This window comes from Sapajus apella, unplaced genomic scaffold (genome assembly GCF_009761245.1).
Source record: "Sapajus apella isolate SASKATOON/1434 unplaced genomic scaffold, GSC_monkey_1.0 scaffold28, whole genome shotgun sequence".
NCBI classification, from domain to species: Eukaryota; Metazoa; Chordata; class Mammalia; order Primates; family Cebidae; genus Sapajus; species Sapajus apella.
In genome coordinates, this window is record NW_022436968.1 from 15,369,836 (window position 1) to 15,392,627 (window position 22,792).

At 36.8% G+C, this 22,792-nt stretch overlaps 1 protein-coding gene across 6 annotated transcripts in view; it reads left to right on the forward strand.

Moving 5' to 3' along the window:
- ZNF385B (zinc finger protein 385B) overlaps nucleotides 1–22,792 on the forward strand; it is a 385,918-nt gene that overhangs the window by 241,607 nt on the left and 121,519 nt on the right. The window lies entirely within an intron of this gene.

A 22,792-nucleotide genomic window follows, 5' to 3' on the forward strand; every position in this document is an offset into this window, starting at 1 on the left:
CTCCCTTTTCTAAGCCTTGTTTTCCTCTCTGGTGTTCCTTCCCTATGGAAAATGTTGTCTAGGCATCCCTACCCAGTTTGGACTTGATGGGATAATGGATAGGAAGCTGGATCATTCACTCCCTGGCTCTCTGCTGATACAAGCAGAAATTGAGCCAGTTAGACCAGAGTTAAGCCTCCTATTCATTTCATGTATGCCATTGAGCAGCTAGAGAGTAATGATGATTTTTATTCCCTCCTGGCGTTAAGCCTGAGAGGCAAACTGACAAGTAACAAGAAAATCCAAAATTAAAGCTGACATACCTTCCTTAATTCTTCCCAAGGTGCCTGGGTATGATTTTTATTTAATGCTTCTTTGTCACTAAAAAGGTATAGGATATGAGTTAACACATGAAACTGTTTCAGGTTATAGAAATTGGCTTGAAAACTAAGACCAAAATGTGAAAAATACCACAGAGGCAGGAGGTTTAAGTCAAGTAGAAGCAGGCTTCTGAAATCTTAACATGTAGATTGATGCTGAGCTCTCTCTACAGTGCTGGGCAGCATTTTGCAAGAGTTCTTGTTTTTTTATGACATTTTCCTTGTGTGTATAGCTGCTAAAGCTCAGCCGTATTGTACCATCACATTTTCCTTTTCAGATTCACCACCATTGGTGGTGGGTCAGAAACATCATCCATGTACACAAAGGACAGTGCATTGTAACATTTGAAGATGGAAAAGAAAAGAATCTTCAGTCACTAGGCAGGCCGACCTCAGGACTGTAAAGCAAATTATGCCAGTCCAGGATGTCTGTTCAGAGGATCGCTGTGGTGTGGCACGTGATAAATGAGTGGTTTTCATGGCCTCGGGCTCCTTCCCAGGAGAAAGAGTCTAAGTTGGAAAATGATTTTAGCAATCATGGTGGGGAAGTGTGACAGAACTCAAATACCACCCCCTGTCTCCCTGCTTGCATGAGGAATGGCAGGACTGGGTCTTAACTTCTAGCATGTTCAATAAAAGATGAGAAAAATAATCTTCCCTATTCATTCCCCATCTTTGAGATAAAAATTTGCCCAAGCATGATAACTTTTTTTTGTTGTTGAGACGGAGTCTCGCTCTGTCACCAGGCTGGGGTGCAGTGGTATGATCTCAGGTCACTGCAGCCTCTGCCTCCCGAGTTCAAGCGATTCTCCTTCCTCAGCCTCCTGAGTAGCTGGGACTACAGGTGCGTGCCACCACACCCAGCTAATATTTATATTTTTAGTAGAGACAGACTTTCACCATGTTTGCTAAGATGGTCTTGATCTCTTGACCTCATGTCCACCTGTCTTAGCCTCCCAAAGTGCTGTGATTACAGGTCTGAGCCACTGCACCAGCCAGAATATCATTTTTTAAATATCAGATGTTTTGCTCATTAAGAGAGAAGGGCCTGCCAAATGCTTGTCTTTCCAACAGAGGTTAGAAACTGGCATCGACAAAATGGCACTCACTTTTTCACCTCACCTCAGTATGGAAAGTCTTTGTGTTCAAGTGCCATCAGCATCTAAAGGAATATGAAAAACCACTTTATCTTTTGAGAGACACTAAACATGGGACAAGTTTGTTTTATTCACAGATATAAGAATGGGATTTAGTATTAGGAGAAAATAGAAGTTGAATATTTATAGTACCCTTGATCTTCTTATGTACAGAAGACTTGAAGAAAGCCTGGGCTTGGAGGGAATTTTTTAAATCTTTTCTCTTTTCCTGTGCTTTGGGAGTGATGTTAAATTCTGCCATCTGTAGGACATGTGCATTTTAAACCTCTTTTACTTAAAGCTTCAGCTTTTTGGGTAAGTTTTTGTTTTTGTTTATGGTACCTAAACAACAGAAATTAGCCTCCATCTCAGATAGTCTTTGCATTATTAAAATTCAGTTTGTTGTACAGTGCTTTAATGGGCTCTTTAGGGCCTTTACTTAGTAATGTTATATACCAGGAACTATTAAAACATTCCAAATAAAACAGATTCACCAGCTAAGTGCTCTGTTTTACTGTGGTCATAAATGAAAAGGACAAAGTAGTTATCGTCACTTAAAAAATTGTAATCTATTCCAAAGGTAGTCTTCTCATATTAAGTAACTTAGTCACATAATTCTGGGAAAGTCCTAGAGAGTTTATTACCCTCTCTTTTTTATTCATATGTTTTAGAAGCCATACAAACTAATTAAAACAATTAAACCTATTATAGGTTATTTCATGAAATGTTTAGAGTAATTTCTTAATCTGAGACAAGTATTTCTTCTGCCAACAAGAATGTGGCACCATATGACTGTCTTCAGCTGGTATGTATTTAAAGATTTTGAGCACCTTTAAAAATACCTAAGTGCTAATTGGTAAGGTCAACCAGGTGGAAGGGAGTGGAGAGTAGAGAGGAAGGTGAATATACAGTGAAATAATAACATCATTTTTAAATGATCTAGCTCATGTTTTCTTTCAACCAAAAAAGAGTAATAGCTCCTCATCAAATATTTACTTAAATATTCGATATTCGAACCTTCTTGAACCAAGTTGGTAACCTACAGAGCTGGGCCCTGAGTGCCCTCCTTATAAGTCAGTGGGGTGGCAGCCCAGTATAGCACCAGAGCTATATAAGTCAGGCAAGAGCTACAGCTTCTATTCTTCACTCTGCCATTCATTAGATGAGTGACCTTGAGCAAGTCATTTAACTTCTTTTGGGCTTTGTTTCCTTATTAGTAATAATAAGGCTTAGACTAGATTCATTTAACAGACTCTACAGGGCTACTGATATGCCATGTTTTGGTGAGACATAAAAAGCAGCCCCTGTCTTCAAGGAAGGGAGAGTTTAGTAGGAAAGACATCTATAGAAACAAATGTATGCAAAAAAATGATTTTGAGACTATTACAGAAATTTGTACGATGTACATTTGGTGTGCCAAAAGAAAAGTTGTCAATCCTATCTGGGTTTCAGTAAGAGTGATAAAATTCACTTAACAGATGAAATGATTGAACTGAGTTTGAATGACACTAACCAGATGAACATGGGGATGGAAAGTATAAGAGCACCGGTCTATAGGGGTGAGTCAGCATAAAGCCCCGGGACCTAACAGGGATCCTTTATGACTGGAATGTAAGTATAAGATAAAATATGCAAAGGATCATTGGAACAAATGGAAAAGCCTTTCTATGACATAAGGATTCCAGAATTTGTGAGATGCTACAAGAGGGTTCTAAGTACAATTTTGTGAACTGTTCATGTATGTGTTCTAGAAAGTTCATTCTTGCAAAGCATGGCAAAGGCTTGGCAAAGGTGAGCAAGGAAACCATTTAGGAGGCTACTGCAGAGGCACATGGAAGAGATGATAAAGGTCACCATAGTAGCCATTGAGTAGAAGGAACAGAACTATAAGATGTGAGGAAAGTAATTTCTATCAAATCACTGATTAAATGAGGGTTGAGGAAAGAGGAGGAAAGCCTGTAACACCCTTTCAGCTTTCGTCTCCCGTGAGTTAATTATTCCAAGACTGTTAGATTACACACTGAAACCTCTCGATTCAAAGAAGGTTTTTCATAAACACACTTAATGGAAGTATATTTTTAGATCTTGATAGATATAATGGCATATTGTTTTGAATTTGTTGCTTTTCAGCTATTGGAGTCATTCTCTTTTTAAAGGGAGCCCTATAATGGTAGTGCAGAATGAGTCAGGTATTAAAGTTAATTTGTCATTTAGAAGACATGCCATAGGCAAGTAAATAGGTACTATAAAAACACCTTGAATCATGGGGTGCTCTGTTAAAGGGCAAAAAAAAAATCCATTTGTGCTTACATTCAGAAATTCCATGAGGTAGGTCAATATAAATACCCAAGAGACTCTGAGAGCCAGAAACAAGAGCAGCCTATAAACAGTATCCACATAACCTGAAGACAGAACTCATGCTAATTTTTTCCTTTTTTACTCTGGGTACATTTGTTACTTGTCCTACCGTGAGTGCTGTCTTTATATCATTCCATTACTTCTGCCAAATGTCTTGAAAGTATCTCTCTTTTATTCCATCTTGTTCACTCAAGCCCACTGTAAGCTGGCTGCCACCCAGAACACACCAATAAGGTACCTCTGGCAAAGGTCACCAGTGTCTTCCTAATTTCCAAATCCAGTCGATGTGTGTCACTCCTCATCTTACTTGACCTTTATGCTATGTTATGAAACTCTCCTCATTTGCCCTCTGTGTGTGACATCAGGACTGCCCTGATTTTCCCTCACCTCTGTCTCCTTTGTCGCTGTCAGGTCCATGGGCTCCTCTTTCAAACTCTACACTCTCCCTGTGTCATTTCATTTATACATATGGCATCTATATATAGGTGATGCTCATTCTTCTGGCCTGAGTCAGAAGAATGAATCAAGATTTTCATTGAGAAATGAAAATCTAACTTTCTTTGGGACATCTACACCTGGTTGTCCCTCAGGCAACTCAAATTGAACACATCCAAAACTGAACTCCTTCTTTCTTCTTCTCCTGCATTCCTCAGTATGTATATGTAGCTTTTCCTGTTTCCCTCATGCATACTTCCCCACTGCATGCCTTCTAAGCCACCTTTGATCCTCCAGATATGTTGTAATCACTATAAACTCTGAGTCTTTGCACATGCTCGGAAGCCTTCCTGATACACATATGAAGCATACATTTTTTTCATCTGGCTGAATTTTATGGAACTTTCAGGCCTTTGTGAAGATATTACCTCCTTCGGAAAACTTTCCTGCCCCAAGACTCATGTTGTTCGATGCCCGTCTTTTGTCATTTTATGGTACTTTATACTGCAATGGTACTTTATACTGCAATGTAGCAGTTCTCACTGGCTTAGAGGGTGAGAGGACAGGTGGCAGGAGGATGATTTTGCACCCACCCCTAGGGAAATTTGACAATGTCTGGAGACATTTTTGGTTATAGCAAGGGGTTGCTACTTGTATCTAGTGGGTAGAGGCTGGGGATGCTACCTGCATCCCTATAATATTCTACAGTGTATAGCACCCCCACAATAATTTTGAACTGAATTATTCAGTTCAAAATGTCCTTAATACCAAGGTTGAAAAACTCGGCTCTGATGTAATTAAATACTTATTTTTCTGTTTCTCCCACTAGACGATAAGCTTTTGGAGACAGGGACTATGTCTTCTTCAACAATGTGTACACAAGAAGCAGCATGTTGTTTGGCATATCATAGATGCTCAGTAAATATGAATGTATAAACTGAGTTGGTATGTTGATGGATGGTTTGAATGGTTTTTCAATCTGGCCCAGAGAGAAAACGTATAATTATATGCAGACTGAGGGCAGTAAGATCTGAGGTTTCACTCCTGAAATGGCCCTGATGCCAATTCTACTGTTTGAGGTGCTGATCATGGGGAGAAGTAGAAGGACTCAAACTATGGATGCTTGTTTCTATTTTGTTGTCTGTTTAAGTATGTATAATTGTACTTATTTAGATATGTACCTATATTACTTGTTGAGTGAGGTATAACAATGCACATGTTTGTATCCATTGCTGATAACCAACAATAGGTCTGAGTACCTATTATATGCAAGATATTTTAGCATGCTGTTATGGGAAAACAAAGTTTGGCTTAACTTCTGGATTAGTTTCAAAGTGAGCCATATAACCCTAAGCAAGAATCATAGCCTCACTAATCTTCAGTATTCTCAACTAATAAGCATAGAGTTTTGATGATTACATAAATGAAAATATATAAAGTACTTAATATATAGCAAGTCCTCAATAAATGTTACTTCCTTCTGCCTCTTTTCCAAACTCTCTATATTAGTTAGAAATTGCATTTGACACAGAAACAAAGCCCTGATAACAATGGCTTAAATTGATAGTTTATTTTTCTTCCACATAAAAGAAGTCTGGAGGTCTGAAATACATGATTGGTTTGACGACTCCTCAGAGTCATTAAGGAGTCCCATCGCTTTTTAGCCTCAACATTTTGCTATGCCTAAAGTGTGGCCCTGGTACTCAATATGCCTGTCACTTCTATGTGCCAAGCAGCAGACTGTAGGACGGGGTGAAGAAGGTCGTGCCTTCTCTCTTTGAAAGAACCATCCAGAAGCACTTCTGCTACACTAAATATTCTTCTATGTAAATTCCTTAAGACCTAGCATCTCAAATATAAAGGAAACAAATGTTGTTGTAGTATTTAAATAATTTATTTTACCATTCTATACCAAACATTATTTTATGGCCTCTAAGTGAGTGTGTGTGTGTGTGTGTGTGTGTGTGTGTGTGTGTGTGTGTACGTATTCCCAATATTTAAATACAGACTTATAGTAATGGAGCTCATTATTTCTAACACCAAAAATCATTTAATTTTAAAAATCATATTTCTCACTGACAGGGCCTGGAAATAGTGATACCCCAGTAGCAAGGAGAACACCCAATGCCCAGATCTGGGTTTCTAAATACCAATTCTCTAATAAAAGGAAACCAGAAAGCCTTGAAGGTCAGGATTAACATCACAGTGATAAAACATATTGCCATCATCCAACACTTTAGTATTGTGATGAAAAGGGCACTTTATGTCTGTGGTATTCATTCAAAAAACCCAACATGCCAATTCAATTATGAGAAAAACATTAGACAAACCTAAACTGAGGGACATTTATAAAACACCTGATCAATACACCTCAGACTATTCAAGGTCATAATAAAAAAGAAATGAATGAGATGTCACAGACTAGGGGAGACTAAGGAAGCATGATGGAAAGAGAAAGAGCATTAGTAAAAAAAAAAAAAAAAAGCTAGTGAAATATAAATAAAGTCATAAAGTCTGGAATTTAGTTAGTAGAAATGTAACAATATTAGTTTATCTTGTTTTAATTTTAGTCATTCCACAATGTATACATACATCAAAATGTTACATTATATGCCATAAATGTATATAATTTTTATTTGTCAATTTAAAAGCAATATTGATAGACCAGCCTGGCCAACATGGTGAAACCTTGTCTCTACTAAAAATACAAAAGTTAGCCAGGCATGGTGGAGCACACCTGTAATCCCAGCTACTCTGGAGGCTGAGGCAAGAGAATTGCTTGAACCTGGGAGGCAGAGGTTGCAGTGAGCTGAGACCACACGATTGCACTCCAGCCTGGGCAATAAGAGTGAAACTCCATCTAAAACAAAAACAAACAAAACAATACAAAATAATATTGATTTCTTAATGACAAAATTACCATGGTAACATAAGACATTAACATTAGTGGAAATGAAGTAAGCTGTATATAAGAAATCTCTGTATTATCTTTATAATTTTTCTATAAATTTAAAATTATTCCAAATTATAAAGTTTATTTTAAAAATGCAAAAAACTGGCATAACCAGTTTTCAAACTGGTTAATTTTGTAGGGCATCATGTATACTGGATGCATTTGTGTGTAATTTCCATGTATGTAGGGACTTTGTCTAATTTGTTCCTTCATGTCTCCTCAAGAACTAAAAAAGTACACAAGGATAATACCAGAGAAGAAAGCACATACTCAGAAAACCCCTCTGATCTGTTTCTGAGTTACTGTGAGTGCTCAGTGTATTATTCTGTAAATTGTTATAGCATCCTGACTAGCAGCTCTCCATTTCATCGTCCAGGAGAATCAACATACTTTTTTTCTCCATAATTTTCCTAATGGAACATTTTATGAAATGTAGGTTCTGGAGGAGTTGGTAACCAACTGCTAGACACTTTATTAGAAAAATAAGGGTTTGTAGCACTAATTCTAATCCAAGGAAATTGAAGCCTTTTTATAATCCTGTGAGATTAATAGATCAGGGGTTGAAAACTGCACAGTTCTAATTTTCTATAAATTAGTCATTTTCTATTAGTGTAAAAAAGATCTAACAGGAAAGGTACTTGATTAAAAAACCAGCCTCACCACTTGCTACTGAAGTGGTTATGAGGAAGTTTTAAAATCTCTCTAAGCCTAAATTTGCTAGTAAAATTGGAGTAGTGAGACCTTGCAAGGTATCTGTACAGTTCTCAATTAATGAAAATACAGTGTAATTTACTGCAACAAGAGCTCAATAATAACATGGTTTCCATAGATGGAGGCTTCTTTCTGTCTCACCTAACAATTCGGAAATGGTATTACAGCTTACTGGGAGCCCAGTCTACTCCATCTCGTTGCTTACACACTTCTAGTGTGCAATCATTTTTTACAGGCTTAACTCATTACCACGTACACATTCCAGATTAACAAAACACAGAACGAAAAAAGAAGGAAATACACCTTTCTTTCTAAGGGTATGATCTGGAAGTTATCACTTCTACTCATATCCCATCGGCTGGAGCTCAGTCCTTGTAGCCCCAGCTAGCTGCAACGAATGCTGGGAAATGCTTTCTTTCGCTAGGAAGCTATTTGCAGAGCTCTTACTTCTGGTATTATGAAGATTGGAAAGACAACTAACAGTGCCTACCATAACTACCTGGAATAGTGCTTTACATGGAATAAATGCTCAGCAAATGACATTCTCATTAAATCATCTGGATGATAATTAGTGTGAAAAGAATAGATAAGGAGAATTGTTTTACCAACTATGACTTTTAAATCACTCAGAATTAAGGATAGACCTTCCTTGGAAGCTATGTTTGCATTTGAAAATTTGTTCATCTTCTTGTAAATTAAAACACAGCTTTCCAAAAATAAGATCTTCTATTCATCTTAAGGAAAATAAGCTGCAGGAGTAATGTTTTAAAGTCTTCTTGTTTTTGTATGTAACAGCTAGTTTCCCTTCCAGCTCAGGAAACTCATAGATTTAGAAGGAACCATGCTTGGTAAAAAAGGAAAGATACAAAGTAAACTCTTACTTATTTTTAATGTAGAAATTCTTTTGTTGCACAGTTGTAAATTCTGTAATCATAATTTTTCTCCTGTCTACTCTTTCCATGGATTCAGTTTCAAGCTTTTAGCCATAATTTGTATTTACATGCATGGGACTGCACTTTTATTGATCTGTTTTCAACTTTCTTGGTTTGGTTTGTTTCCTGAGGATGTTTACAGTAACATGCTGAACTTGGACAGTTGCATTCCAGGGAAAGTAGCTTATACTGAGCCCCATTCATGATAACCTTGCCTAGGACATTCTTACATTTCATAGACCACAACTCCAGGTTGTCAGTCCCTCGTGTGATTTGTCAGACCACACTGCTACCCAGCTGGCAGCTCGACAGGGTTCAGTTGGCCCTGCTCTTTGCAACATGATGGGTGAACATGATACCAGCTATATTAGTTTGCCTGGGCAGCCGTAACAAAATACCACAGGCTTGCTTAACAAATTTCTCATAGTTCTGAAGACTGAGAAGTCCAAGAACAAGTTTTCAGCCAATTCAGTTTCTGGCAAGGGCTCTTGGCTTGCAGATTCCCCCTTCTCACTGTATCCTCTGATGTTAAGAAGAGAGAGCTCTAATATCTCTTTCTCTCCTTATAAGGGAACTAGCCCTATTAGATTAGGGCCCACCTTTATTGCTTCATTTGATCTTTATCACCTCCTCACCTGGCTTCCTGGCCTAACTACAAATACAGTCACATTGGTGGTTAGGACTTTAAAATTTAAATTGTGGAGGTAAGCAGGGCATAAATACTCAGCCTATAACACTGGTCTTTCTTTTATTTATTACTCACAAAGAGTGAGTATTTTTTCTATTATTTTCACTGTGCCATTCTGGGCAGCCTGCCTAAAATTTCCTATGGTGGAAGATTGTGCCAGTGGCTTCCTAAACTCTCTTTTTGTAATGAGACCTCTGGTTTAATGTCAGTGTTTGGACCCACAGAATACCTTGGGAGTTATAAAATGTTAATAAATTAAAATAAAATGATATTTGTTGAGCACTTTACACTTTTCTTGCTTACATTATTTCTTTAATTCTTATGGTAATTTGATGAGAACTATTGGGATGTTGCATTGGCTCTATTTTATATATTAGAAAATTGAAGTTTGGAATGTTCACTGATTTCTCTAAGGTCTCAGGACTAATAGTTGATCAACACTGAGACTCCATTCCAGGCCTTCAAATTTCTAAATCACATTTGACCAAATATGAGCTGAATTTGGCTCTGGAGTCACTAAAAATTTGGTTTCAATCCAACTTCTGTCACTTATTAACAGTAAGTGGGAAAGTTACTTAACTCACTAAAATCCTCAATCTTCTTTGTGAGATGCAAATAATAAAGTCTACCTTATAGTGTTCTAATGAAAATCAAATTATATAATGTGTAGAAATAACGTAGCAAAGCATCTGCTACATAGAAAATTGTTCAAAATTGTTGGTTATTATTTTCAAGCACATATCAAATCCTATTCATTGACTTTAACTCTGAATTTATGTTTTATTGGACTTTAAAATAAAGTATTATTTAAATTATATGAGCTATGGACAGATCTCCGAATGCTTTACAAATTTATAAGTGTTGTAAAATTCATAATATGGATTTTATTGAGATATAAGCATCTTAATTGTCAACATCTGTCTCTTTGTATATATTTATTTATATATTTATTCAGGTATATATTCATGCCTGGTCAAGCAACAGATTAAAGCAGTTAACAATTAGCAGATACAGTAAACAGCTTATATTTTAAGCTATATTTTCAGTTATATTTTAAGCAAGGCAGTGGGATGTTTTAGTTATCTAACTTTGATATGGTAATTTCATTATCTAACTTTAGATTGAGGTCATTTTGTTCTCATTAATAAAAGAAACTGAGGTTGGTATTCTTAGTTTTTATCTCACACCAATAAGCCAACAACATTGAGTGTATGCTAAGAATTATGATGAAAAAATATTAAGGAAGCAAAGATTAAGCTACTTGAAATTTGGTGTACTGAAAAGCCTAATTAATACAATTTTCAGTTTTTCTCCACATTAGCCAGGATTTAATCTCCATCAAAATACATATTTTTCTATTAGTCTAATTCTACAAACCCAACATAAGAGGTCATTGAGTGGAAGGTACTCTCTTGATGTGCCCATATTTGTCAGGTAATTTAATGTGTATGTCAGGATAAAGTAACAACACATATTTTAATTTGTTTTGCACTTCATTCCTGATTCTCATATGGATATAATTAGGAAATTTTATACACTTCTAGATTTAATATGTGTGTACGTTTATGGACATGCAAGTAAGAGAATGTTCTTATTCAGATAATTAGTTCTAGTTCAGATTTTACAGAGGAGGTCCAATAAGCTTTTCTCAGGTAGAAGAAACTATACCAAACCAAGAGTTAACACACTTGATGCAAAGTTTATTAGCAATGTAAATGTCATTACCTCTGATTTGTGATCAGCTGAACAAACAGTGAAGGGCCACTGTGACTTTCAAGCTTTAGGAACAGAATCTAATGACCTTAGAAAGCAAAAGAAGTCTTTCCCATTAGATATGGAGGTTATTCAGTTCTGACCATCATCATGATTGGCAATTAATAATGCAAATGACTTGTGTTGATCCGAAATGGTTCTCAGTATCTGGGCAGGGCAACTATGACTGTGTATATGAGTGAGGTAGATTGTAACAAAATCATTTTCATTCTATGCCTCATAGTCTCAGAGTGACTGTACACACATGGACAGGTACCACATTCATTCTCTAATGGTCTCGATTTGGGAGGGCAAGATGAATATTCCTACTACGTTAGTTTGCTTTTGTGTATAATTGCTATAGTTTTAAGATATGGCTTAAATTGTAGTGTGTACTCAGAAAGGAGAGTTACTTATTACCTTGTACGTAACTCACTCATTGCCCTTGTAATATATTTGTTTTCCCAACTACCTTCTTAAAAGCAGGGACCCTGTCTTAGGATGAACACAGGCACTGGTTCATAGCAGATGCTTAAGAAATATTTGAATGAATGTATAAATGGGTTAGAGCTTCTGAATGGAAGCCTATAGTACTTAAATGTACAACATACATAAATGTAAACATTATCCGAAGAATGTCTCAATGTGTATATGGATGCACAAATACACATATACATCCCATGTCCACTAGTTAAGGAAAGTGATTAATGTCTAAGGTGTCTGGCCAACACTAATAGCATGTGATTATGTAATTAAGTAGTATATAATTGTGAAGGAAGGAAAAACCATTTAGAAGTTTATTGATTGCTTAATATGAAAAATGGATATATGTTAGCTTATAAACATTATGAGAGTTAAATATATCAGCCTAAGAAAACTTACAGAAATGCAAACACATTGACATTTATTCATAGCCACAGTTTTGGGTTTTTTTGTTAGTTTGTTTTTAGTAAAGATGGCACAAACCACTAAATAATTAGTTTATTCATTGTTTTCCTTACTGTGGCCATAACTAGTATTCGTATTAGTAATTTATTAAAAATACTAATACATAATTATCCAAACTTTTGTAAAAAGCAATTATAGTTTTTTTCTGATAAGAATAAGCAATTTTGAAATTTATAAGGTTTTAATAAACCCTTAAATTAACCTTATTTTTTCCCCAAGATTAGTAATTATAAAGAGGCATAGGTCCAGTTTTCACATTTTCTACCAGAAATATACTGGCATGCATTGGCAATGTTTCTCTTTAAAGTAGATATTGGTACTATATAAATAGAGAATTATAATAATAGGTCTTATAGAAGGAAAGGAACTATATTAATGTACTTTTTGGCATATGCTATTAGAGCAACTTTATGTTTCAGTGTGAGATTTGTATATCCGATGCATAATCAATTTTATATAAAGTACTCTCATTAGAACTAGAAGTAGCTTTAAATGGAAAAAATATTATTCCACCATCTCAGAAAATAGTTTTGGCTTATTCTTCACTAATTTTGACCTTAAAAAATAAGATCCCTTTAGTACACCTGGGCCTGGGTGCCCTGCTTATTGTCTCATAGAGGGTTCTAAAGCTTCATGGAGTCTTTTACTCTGTTGGTTCAATGTTACAGGGCTCTTCTTCATGCATAAAGATACATTTGCAGATAATGATACTTTCTACTGCCTCAATATATTTTCATATCCAGTTTTCTCCTAGATTCCTTATATATCATCTGAGGAATGCTTAAAGCCATCTGTTATGAGATTTTCTTCAAACCTTCTCTAGCAAAAGGACTGGTTTTTATCATAACACACATAATTAACACCTTGATCAAGGAGGCAAACAGTGCAGCAGAGATTCCTGGACAAAAAGATCAATTGGACTTACCCTGTGTTTGTTGAACTGGCTGAAATTTATAATCCCATGTGGATATGGGTTTAAAGCTGAGATCCAAACACCTCCTGCTTCCTGGTCTCTTCCCTGAATTATGTTTCTATATTATCAGTATCTCCTTGCTACCAGTTTTCTCTGAAGTCATTATAGACTATAGACATTAAAGACTATGTTGAATCTATGAATCATGTTCACATTTGTTAGTCATTGAATAAATATTTGTCCAGAACTGGGTGTATGACTGTGCTCTTATATAAAGATGCTCACAATATAATGCAGTAATAGTGATGTGAATATAGGTATTACAGGAACAAAGTGAAGGAATACTTCATCCAACCTTAGTGAGTCAAAAAGATTCTTCCTCTCTTAAAGATGTATAGAAACAGTCAGATTTATGACCATGTAGGCTATGTTAGTGTAAATGACATGATGAAGGTAAAGCTCCATGGGCATGGACACCCCAGCTGTCTAGATTAGGCCATATTCCCAACATGCATTAGATGTGGCTCAGAAGCCCTAGCCCTTAGCAAATTTATGTCAAGTGAATAAATGGAAAAAAAGTATTTTAAGCAGGAGAGTGATGTGGTTCACGTTTGATTTTTAGATATGTTGTTCTGGCAGTGGCGTGGGAGATGGATCTGAAGAGACTGAAACTGGAGTGAAGGAGTCCAGTAATGATGGGAAGAGATGAGGATCTGAACTAGGGCAAAAGGCAGTCACGGGGATGGATGTGAGACATATTGAACATCTAAGACCTGGTGACTGTGTGGCTGTAGGAAGAAAAGGAGAAGTATGTGGCAAGTGTTATGGCGGAGTTGCCATCATCTAACTTAAACAATACAAGGAGACGAGTTATCTAAAGGAAGAAACACGTTAAAGTTTTTATGCAACCTATTATAATTTAAATGTGTTCCAACTTTTACATTTGAAACGAACCCATGAGGAAATTCTAATAGATTTTTAATGAATATCTTGTAGTACTTTAAAATTTTTAAATATCCCATGGGCATTATACCAGCACTGGATCAAAAATATAAACTGAAAACATGAATATTTCGCTTTAAAAAAAAAAAACAAGTTTTTTAAGACTATCAAAACACTTGGGCATAACTACCACTTATTCTTCATGCAGAAATCTTGGTAGAGAGAAAATTGTATTGATTCTTTCCCCCCTTTTGCTTTCTTTTTTTTCTTGATATTCTTCTCCTGGGTCTGGCATTCTGCAGTAAAGTAGACAATCAGCTACCACTCCCAGACAAGTGGCCTTTGAAAGCTTCTCTTGTAGAAAGAAAAGCTTTCCAAGGAAAGGAGTGATGCTTTCAGGCCAAGGAGAATTCCAAATAAATAGCATTTCTACTTCTGCTTCTCAATCTGGCTTTAACATTTGGTAAGGGGCAAAACAACCCAACCAAAGAAAGCTATTGTTCGTTTGAACTTAAAGTTCAAATAATGTTACATTTAATTCGTAATCAGATCATTATAACTATAGTTGAAATATCTAATTCTGGTATAGTGAAGATTTGCAAGAAATCTTGTTTACTTTTTTTCTCACTTTTTAGCACTGCTGTCTTCCTCTTCTACGTGTATGGTTTAGTGTCACAGAATGAGTAATTTTATTGCCACATTGCAGAGCAAATTCTCTCAGCCCAAATAAATTTGGCTTTGGGCATGGTTATGGGGCATCCAGTTGGCAATACCCAGCAGGTATCTGGATATACAGAGCTGAGGACTGGGGCAGAGGCCTGAGCTCAGAGAAGCAGTCACTGGCAAAGAGATGATACCGTGAGAGGCAGGGAGACCAGTCAGAGGGGGTAGAGGGCCACCAGCAGAAGACTGATGTTGGCACCTGAACAGTATCAACATACACAGACACGAAAGAAGAAGGGCAGTTCTAAAAAGAGAAAGCAACTTGATTAGAGGGACTAGAGGAGGGCCTGGAGAGAGAAATATCCTAGAAGGCAAAGCTTCAAGAGCTTAAAGAAGGAAGGAGTAAGAGAGCAAGTGAAGCAAACAGCTTCTCTCCTTAGGTAAAGCCCTGACTCCCTAATATCCTTCCTTCCTTCCCTAACTCCTCAGAACCTTAAGAGAAGACAGTAGTTAGTTGTTGTTTCCTTACTTATAAATGTTCACAATCTATGCTATATGAAGACTATAATTTCTTCATTGTACAAGTATGACTTCAGATTAACTTTCTTAGTATTGCTTCTATCTAGTTTGTTTATAGGCTTTGTGGTTTTTAATGGTCTTTTCCTGTAAGTAGCTATAGTTGATTTGACTGTAATACAAGTTCTTCAATATTCATTATTTTAGTGGTTACCCAGCAGATTTTATCATTGTTTACTCAGAAATGTTTTTTAGCCCACTCTGCTCCTTATTCGGGATAAAGCAGATAAATACCTTGCTCAGAGCCAAACAGGAATACTTTAGATTCTGCTTCCATAGACTTTCTACTTTATTTGCACTGACTCCTAAAAATATTGAAAAGGATAAATAGAAAAGTTCATTTAATTGTCTGAGTTCATTTATTGTTCTGAGCAAGAACAGTACTCCCTATCTGATCAGTATCACTTCTGATTCATATTTTATCCACGGAAAGGTACAGTTTTGTTTTTCCCCAAATAGATTGTGGTTTAACCTGTATTTGGCCTACTGTAAAATGTAGTTTGTGTGCAAAATTCAAACCCCTTAATCCAGGTCTGAGTCATACTTCTATTAAAACACCCTGAAATAGTTAATTTTTATTTGCCCATTCCTCATGGGTAAAGATTTTGTTATGGATTTTAAACAGCATTATGGTAAAGCAGTGATTTTAAAAGTCATCTCTCTTGGTTCACAAGAATACAGTTTTGTGTAAAGAGAAAATAAAATAGATATTATAATAATGCTATACTTTTTATCAACCGTATGTCAGAGCTCCTTATTAACCTTAATTTTATGGCATTTTGGTGAGTTTGTTTTTATTCTAGTTCTCATATTCACAGAGACCAGAATGTAAAAAAATTAAGACTTTTATCCAAAGCCTCATAGGCATTAGATCTGAGTAACTTTGGCATTGCTGACACACTACTTGTCTTTTTCCTCCAAGCTTAAAATATTTATGAAACACTTGAAAGCCTTCTCATCCGTTTTTTATTTTTCCCTTAGAGTATTGATTTCTATTTTTTTAACTTCAAAAATTCACATCGCACAATTGTTAAAACGTTTGAAAATACCTTTCTTAAATTTAGCTTTTAATCTAAATTTTTTATTTTTTAAAAGACCTAATTTTATAGCACATGATATAGCCAATAAAATGAATATTCATCAACATTGAGCAAAATGATAAATTTTACTTTTGAAAGTTTGTTTTTAAGAAAAACTGAACCTATCCTTTAGTTTTTTGTTTCTTAGTTTTCCTTTTTCTCCTGGTAGCTGCTGGCCTCACAAAGTGTCATTAGCATATCAGTTTGGTGTTTTGGCAAAATAAAAATTATACTAATCCTTTCATCCAAGTCTAAGTGCTATTGCTTAAAATTTTTCTTCTGGAATTTTTCATGTGAAGTTCTTGGAGATTGAGAAAATATAATAATTCAGATCTATTGATAAAGATTAATTGCTGCAAGAGATGTACTGTGAAATGCATATGCAAAGTCTTAGAAGACATGTTAGAGAAGATATGAAGTAGCCATTTCTAAGTCACTTTCTTCATCTTTAAAGTATCAACATTTATTAGGTTAACATCAAATACTTGAGAGCGGATTCTTGAAATCATTGACCAAATCTGAATTCTTGCTATAAGATTTGAAATGCCTGAAAATCAAATGTAATTGTGGAAATTCAGATACTTTGTTATTTATTAAATGATCCTGATAATTTTAATGATAGCCACATATTTTAAACAAATGATTATCTTTGAGAAAGGAACTATAAATGAGAGCCTAATTCAAGAATTCCCTTTTTTCATGGCTATTGTTTGCCCTTCTTTTTGGTGGTACTGAAAAAAAATAGGATTTAGTGGGAAGGGGAGGCCTGCACAGTCTAGCACACAGGCCTTACACCCTTAGTCTTGGTGGTAGTATGGGAAGGTAAAAACCAAAATCCCTGAGTTGGAGGGGGTTTTAGGTCAAAGCTTAGACATGACGTTTCCCTCTAAGCTGAGCTCTCCTTCTGTGTTCTTTCTCCATGACAGGCCCCTCCATCTACCGAAGCTGGGAGTCTTGTGAATAGTACATTGGATATTAACCCCATCTCTAATCAGTTATCATGTCCTATTGAGTCTATCACTTTTGTCTGCATTGTTTTCTCATTACAGCCTAACCCTCAGTTCAAATTGTCTCTCAATGGAGTACTATAATGCCTTCTACTTGAACTCCTTAGCTCTACAGCCTCTTTTTTTCTCACCCAGCCTTCACCATAAGCTCCTCTTGCACATAGACATAATTTATTCTCCAACCACTGATGTTCCTAACATGAAGGCCTCATCATGGCATGCCCTTGTTTAAAATCTGTCTTTGACTCTTCACTGCCTTTAGGACAATTCTAAACACATTAAACTGACTTATAGGACTTGAATTGGTCTGATCCCAACTTACCTCTCCAAGAACATTTCTTACCCCAGAGAAAACTTCAGTCAATACCGAAAATCTTTCATTCCAGGACACCATTCTTATTCTGGCTCCAGGTCTGGCTTTATGTATAGTTTTCTCAAAACATATCTCAATCAGTTCTTCTTCTTCTTCTGCCATATTCCCTTTTGCCTAGGTAAATTCTACTCTTCAAGTTTTCAGTTTAGATTTTACTTTTTCAAGAAAGCTTTACTGGACACCTGTGAAAGAACTACAAACCAGTCGCATGTCAGTGTTTTTCCTATTGCCACATTATCACTCTGTATCTTAAATGCTGTATGTTCAAGTGAACCCTTTACAAGGCAGTTAGATCCATGAAGGCATAGTCTCAAGGTTTCTGGGACATCATTATATCCTTAACACCTAGTACAGTATGTGGCTTTTAGCCATCATTAAAAGTCAGTTGGATATTTGAATAGATGGATTTTTTTATTCATAAACATCTGAGAAGGCCAAGTATGCTTTTAGAATTACTAGACACCTCAAAGTTCTGTGCCAGAATATGGAAACATAAAGTGCCTCCTGGCCCACCTCTTGTCCTGTTCAACAAGAAGGTGGACACCTAGTTCTGACTGCCAACCTCCAACTACATCTCCTGAAAATAGCCATTTTGAGGCTACTCCCAGGCCCACACAGGTGTTGTCAGAAAAGGAAGGGATATGGAAAAGAGACCTACACAGGACTTGGAAGTAGTCCCAGGGCCATTAGGGCATGGACTTATAGAATCCCAGGAACTCAGGATGTGGCCTAGAAGGAGTTGGGGGGAAGGCATAGACAAAGTGGGCTGATCCTTTTGGCCTACGGACTGGGTAGGAGTATGGCCAGAGAGGGCTGTGTCTACGAGCCCTACTCCAAGCAGGAGATGATCTGGATTTGTTCTAGAGTTTGTACTCCTAGTGTATATTTGTGAAAGTATAGCATTGAAAACAACTGTCTAATATTATATTTGTAAAACCCCATCTGAAAGTATGAATAGAACTTAAAGGTTGTAACTAACCATTTAATTGTTTGTATTTCAAGACCACATGACTCTGTTCTGTTGTGTTCTGGGAAGCAGTTTCAAGTACTGTTTAAGAGCACAGTGTTTAAAGCCAAAATAGGGGTATGAGTTGTCAGCTGGTTTTTGTTCTGAATTGTTCCTTTGCTGGCTGCGAAGCCCTTGGCAGAGTGCTTCATCTGCTGAATAGAGGTAATCTTCCTTCAGGCTTATAGTGAAAGTACGTGAGGTTAGAGTCTTTAAAAGGCTTAGCTCAAGTAAATGCTCAATAGATCACAGGGCTGTCATCATCATCATAATCACTGTCATTATTTTTACAGCTGTTATTTCTCATTGTCCATAACTGTTGTGATGACCTTGGGCAAGTCACATAGCCTCTCAGAACCTCAATTTCTTCCTCCATAAAATGAGATATTTGGAGGACAGAATAACAAAGATTTTGTCCAGTTAAAAATAAGGACTTTCAGGAGTTCTTTCTCTTTCAGTTTACACTGAACTTGAACTTGACCCCACAAGCTGTGTTTAAATTGTTAATGGAAGTTAGCTACTATGCATGTAGTATCACTATATATTCTACTTTTATCAAACTTGGTATGCAGTAACTGAAGAAAGCTGGATTAAATATGTAGTTTATGAAACAAGTATGTAGTTTATGGAACAAGTATTTGCTTTACAGAAAGATTCACTGTAGAATCCCTTTTACTCGCAGGCTCTTCTAGTACATTAAAAATAAAATTCGATTTTAAAAAAGATATTTGGTTTGCCTGAAACTTTTCAGAAACATATGCAGACATTCGTAATCCTTTGAATCACAGAATCCTTTGTGACTTGATTAACTTTCATTCCTCTCTCTGAGTGATGAGCATGGTTGCAAATATTTGCATACAATTCCTGGAGAGGGGGTGGTCTGTGGATCCTAATTTAAGAATCCTTGGCATAAAGCCAATATAAAGAGAATGCCAATAAAAACGGAATATGCTGAGGATATTGTAGGCATTTCTAAATGCCAGTCTCCAAACACCTGGCTCTCTTCAGAATCAGAGAAACAAAGAGAGAACTAATATTTATTGAGCTCACCCTGTGCCGGACACTGTGTTAAGTGACCTTCCCCCTCCAAATCTAAGAAAGACAGGTATTATTTCTGATGAGAAAACTGAGGCTCACAGAATAAGCACTTCTCCAAAGTCTTTTCACTATTAAATGGTAAAAGCAAAATTTGAACTGGGGTCTAGCTCTAAGGCTACATACACTATGATAAAAGACCCTAAATTCCTTCACATTTATTCCCAAGCTCCCAAGTCTTTATTAAAGAATAGATCACAGAAATGTATAGATTTTTCTTAGTGAACTCACAAAGGAATTCCCAAAATCAGCTTCCTGTTGAGAGCCAGTCCTTTCCCTCTCCCATGTTCTGTGCCATCAGAGCTGGGAGGACTTGCAGGAGTGATATGTTGATGTTGGGATGGGGTGGGGAAGCAGAGAGCTGAGAGAAGAGGGACTCTCTTGGCTGGACATGATTCAAAAGTTCTGATCCTCTACGTGCTCCAGTAAAGTTTTCCGGCTGACATCTGTGTTAAAGAGTTGTCAGCTGGGAGCAGAGAAGTGGCCAGTCAGCTTCAGAAAACCTCATTTGCCAAGTCTCACATGAGAATAGTGAAGACAGGCTCCATTTGGAAAAGACCTGCTTCTAGAAAGATTTATTACATAGGGGTCATGTAGCATAACATGGGCTATGTTCAGGATACTCAACTCCTCCTTGATTCATTCACATTTCATGAGACAGCTAGCTAGTCTCTTCAAAAAGGAGGGACTAAATGGGGAAATAAATGAAGGGCCTGATATGAATGAAAGAACAACCTAAGTCTTATTAGAATTCTTTCTTGGACTATGTCTATAGCCTTGGTGCTATAAGCCAATATTGAGCTTTCTTCATAAACAGCGTGACCCAATGCTGTGCAGAAAGCACTGTGCTTTGCACGCTTAAAGACCTTTTATATTAAGGTAAGTTCTGTTGTCCTCATGTTCTAACCTGTCCAAACAGAACATTCATGGTGATTTGGGAATACACTCACAAATACATTTTTGGTTTCAAGTCATTTTAAGATATGCTATCTTATCACCTCAGCCTTCATGTGTCCTAGAAAATTATGCTGTTTTCACAGTGATATTAAAGGCACTGTGAGATTTGGTATTTGATTTAGATTTTCCTCATGATTTCCCATATGATATATAACTGCTTCATAAAGTTACTTGCTGTGAAGTATTTCAGACCTTTATTCGGCAGTAATGAGGAAGATACTACTTAAAAGTGTTTAAGAGTAAAATATGCATATTTAGGAGTAACTGACATCTGACATGCATTTTTTTCTCATATGCTATGGATGGTGCAAAAGATATTTACTAGTGTAAAGATGATACCTCCTTATGTCAGCAAGGCAGCATAACATAGCGATGGAAGTATGGACTCTAGAGCCAAACTATGTGTGTTTGAACCCCAGCTCTCATGCTTGCCTGCTTCAGGATCTTGGGCAAAATATTGTGTCTTTGTGTGCCCTGTTTTCTCATCTAGAGAATGCAGATAATAGCAAGTTCTTCCTTTATTGTGTTAATTTGAAAATTGGGTGGATTCATATACATAAGTGCTTAGAACAGTGTTGGTGCATAATAAATGTTATGTAAGTGTTAGACATTATTTTACAAATGTGTAAAGATGACTAGTAAACTCTAGGTGTTAGATGGTTTAAAAAATAACAGTTTATCCTCAGTTTAAGCTCTAACTAGGACTTCTGCCATTCTGTCTTCTTCTAGCAAATCTGCATATCAATTAATGGCTTCACTGACATCTGTGGGCTGAGGATCCTCATGTACCTGTAAATGGAAATGTGTACTAAGTTTGATAGACTTCAGTTTGACAGATTGAATAAATACCATTTCTCACATATACCCAACATATTTTTGCCAAATGTATGTCAGCCCTACTGTGATAATGAAATACCACTGTACCATAAATGTTGCTAACTTCATAACAGCTTTGAATATGATCAGTGAATACTGAGGGAAAAAATAACACGAATACTATGTGAGAAGTCCTTGAAACCATTTGATGCTAAAATAGTATCTTCACATTCGAAAGTGCTGGAAACATGGTCATTCATTCACTCAAAATATGTATTGAGTACCTACTATGGGCATGGCACTGCTCTAGAAACTGGGAATATTGTCGTTGCCTTTGTGGAGATTATATTTTAGTAAGAGGAGATAATGAACAAGTAAACAAGTAAAAGATGGTCATTTTAGAGACAAGTAAGTGCCATGAAGTAAAGAAAACAGAACAGTGTAATAGAGGGAGAGGCTCGCTGAGGAAGTGGTAACTGAGCTGAGGCACAACTGAAATGGGAGCAGGGAGTTTCATGCTGAGGGAACGGCAAACGCAAAAGCCTGAGATAGAGTGAATGTGATGTGTTTGGGAACGAGGGAGGAAGGAAGCTTAGATCTTGGGGGCTGGGGAGAAGAGGCAGTGCTTGGTGAGGTTTTGGAAGCAGTCAGGGGCTTCATTTAATGCATGGTGAGTGTAGGCCATGGCAAGGGGGCTGATTTTAATCCAGGTGCTGTGGGAAGCTGTTGCACTGGAGTGACATGATCAGATTTGTATCTTTAAACAGTTTGCCTGGCTGCTATGTCAGAACCAAATGAGCATCAGGGGTCCCAGAAAGATCCCTTAACAGCCATAAGCTGTAGTACAGACAAATGCTGGTGTCTCAGACTAGTATCAGACAGTGACATGGAAGGAAATGGGAAGATTTGCAGTCTGTGTTGGAGGTGGAAACAACAGGACTTGCCAATAGCCTAAATGTAGGTGGGAGCTAAAGGAGGAATCAAAGAATCCCATATTTTAAGGTCTTGTTCAAGTCTTGCCTTCACAGTGAAACTTTCCCCACCTCTTCTAACCCACTTTTGTCTCTCCTTTGATTACAGTGGTTGGTGAGCT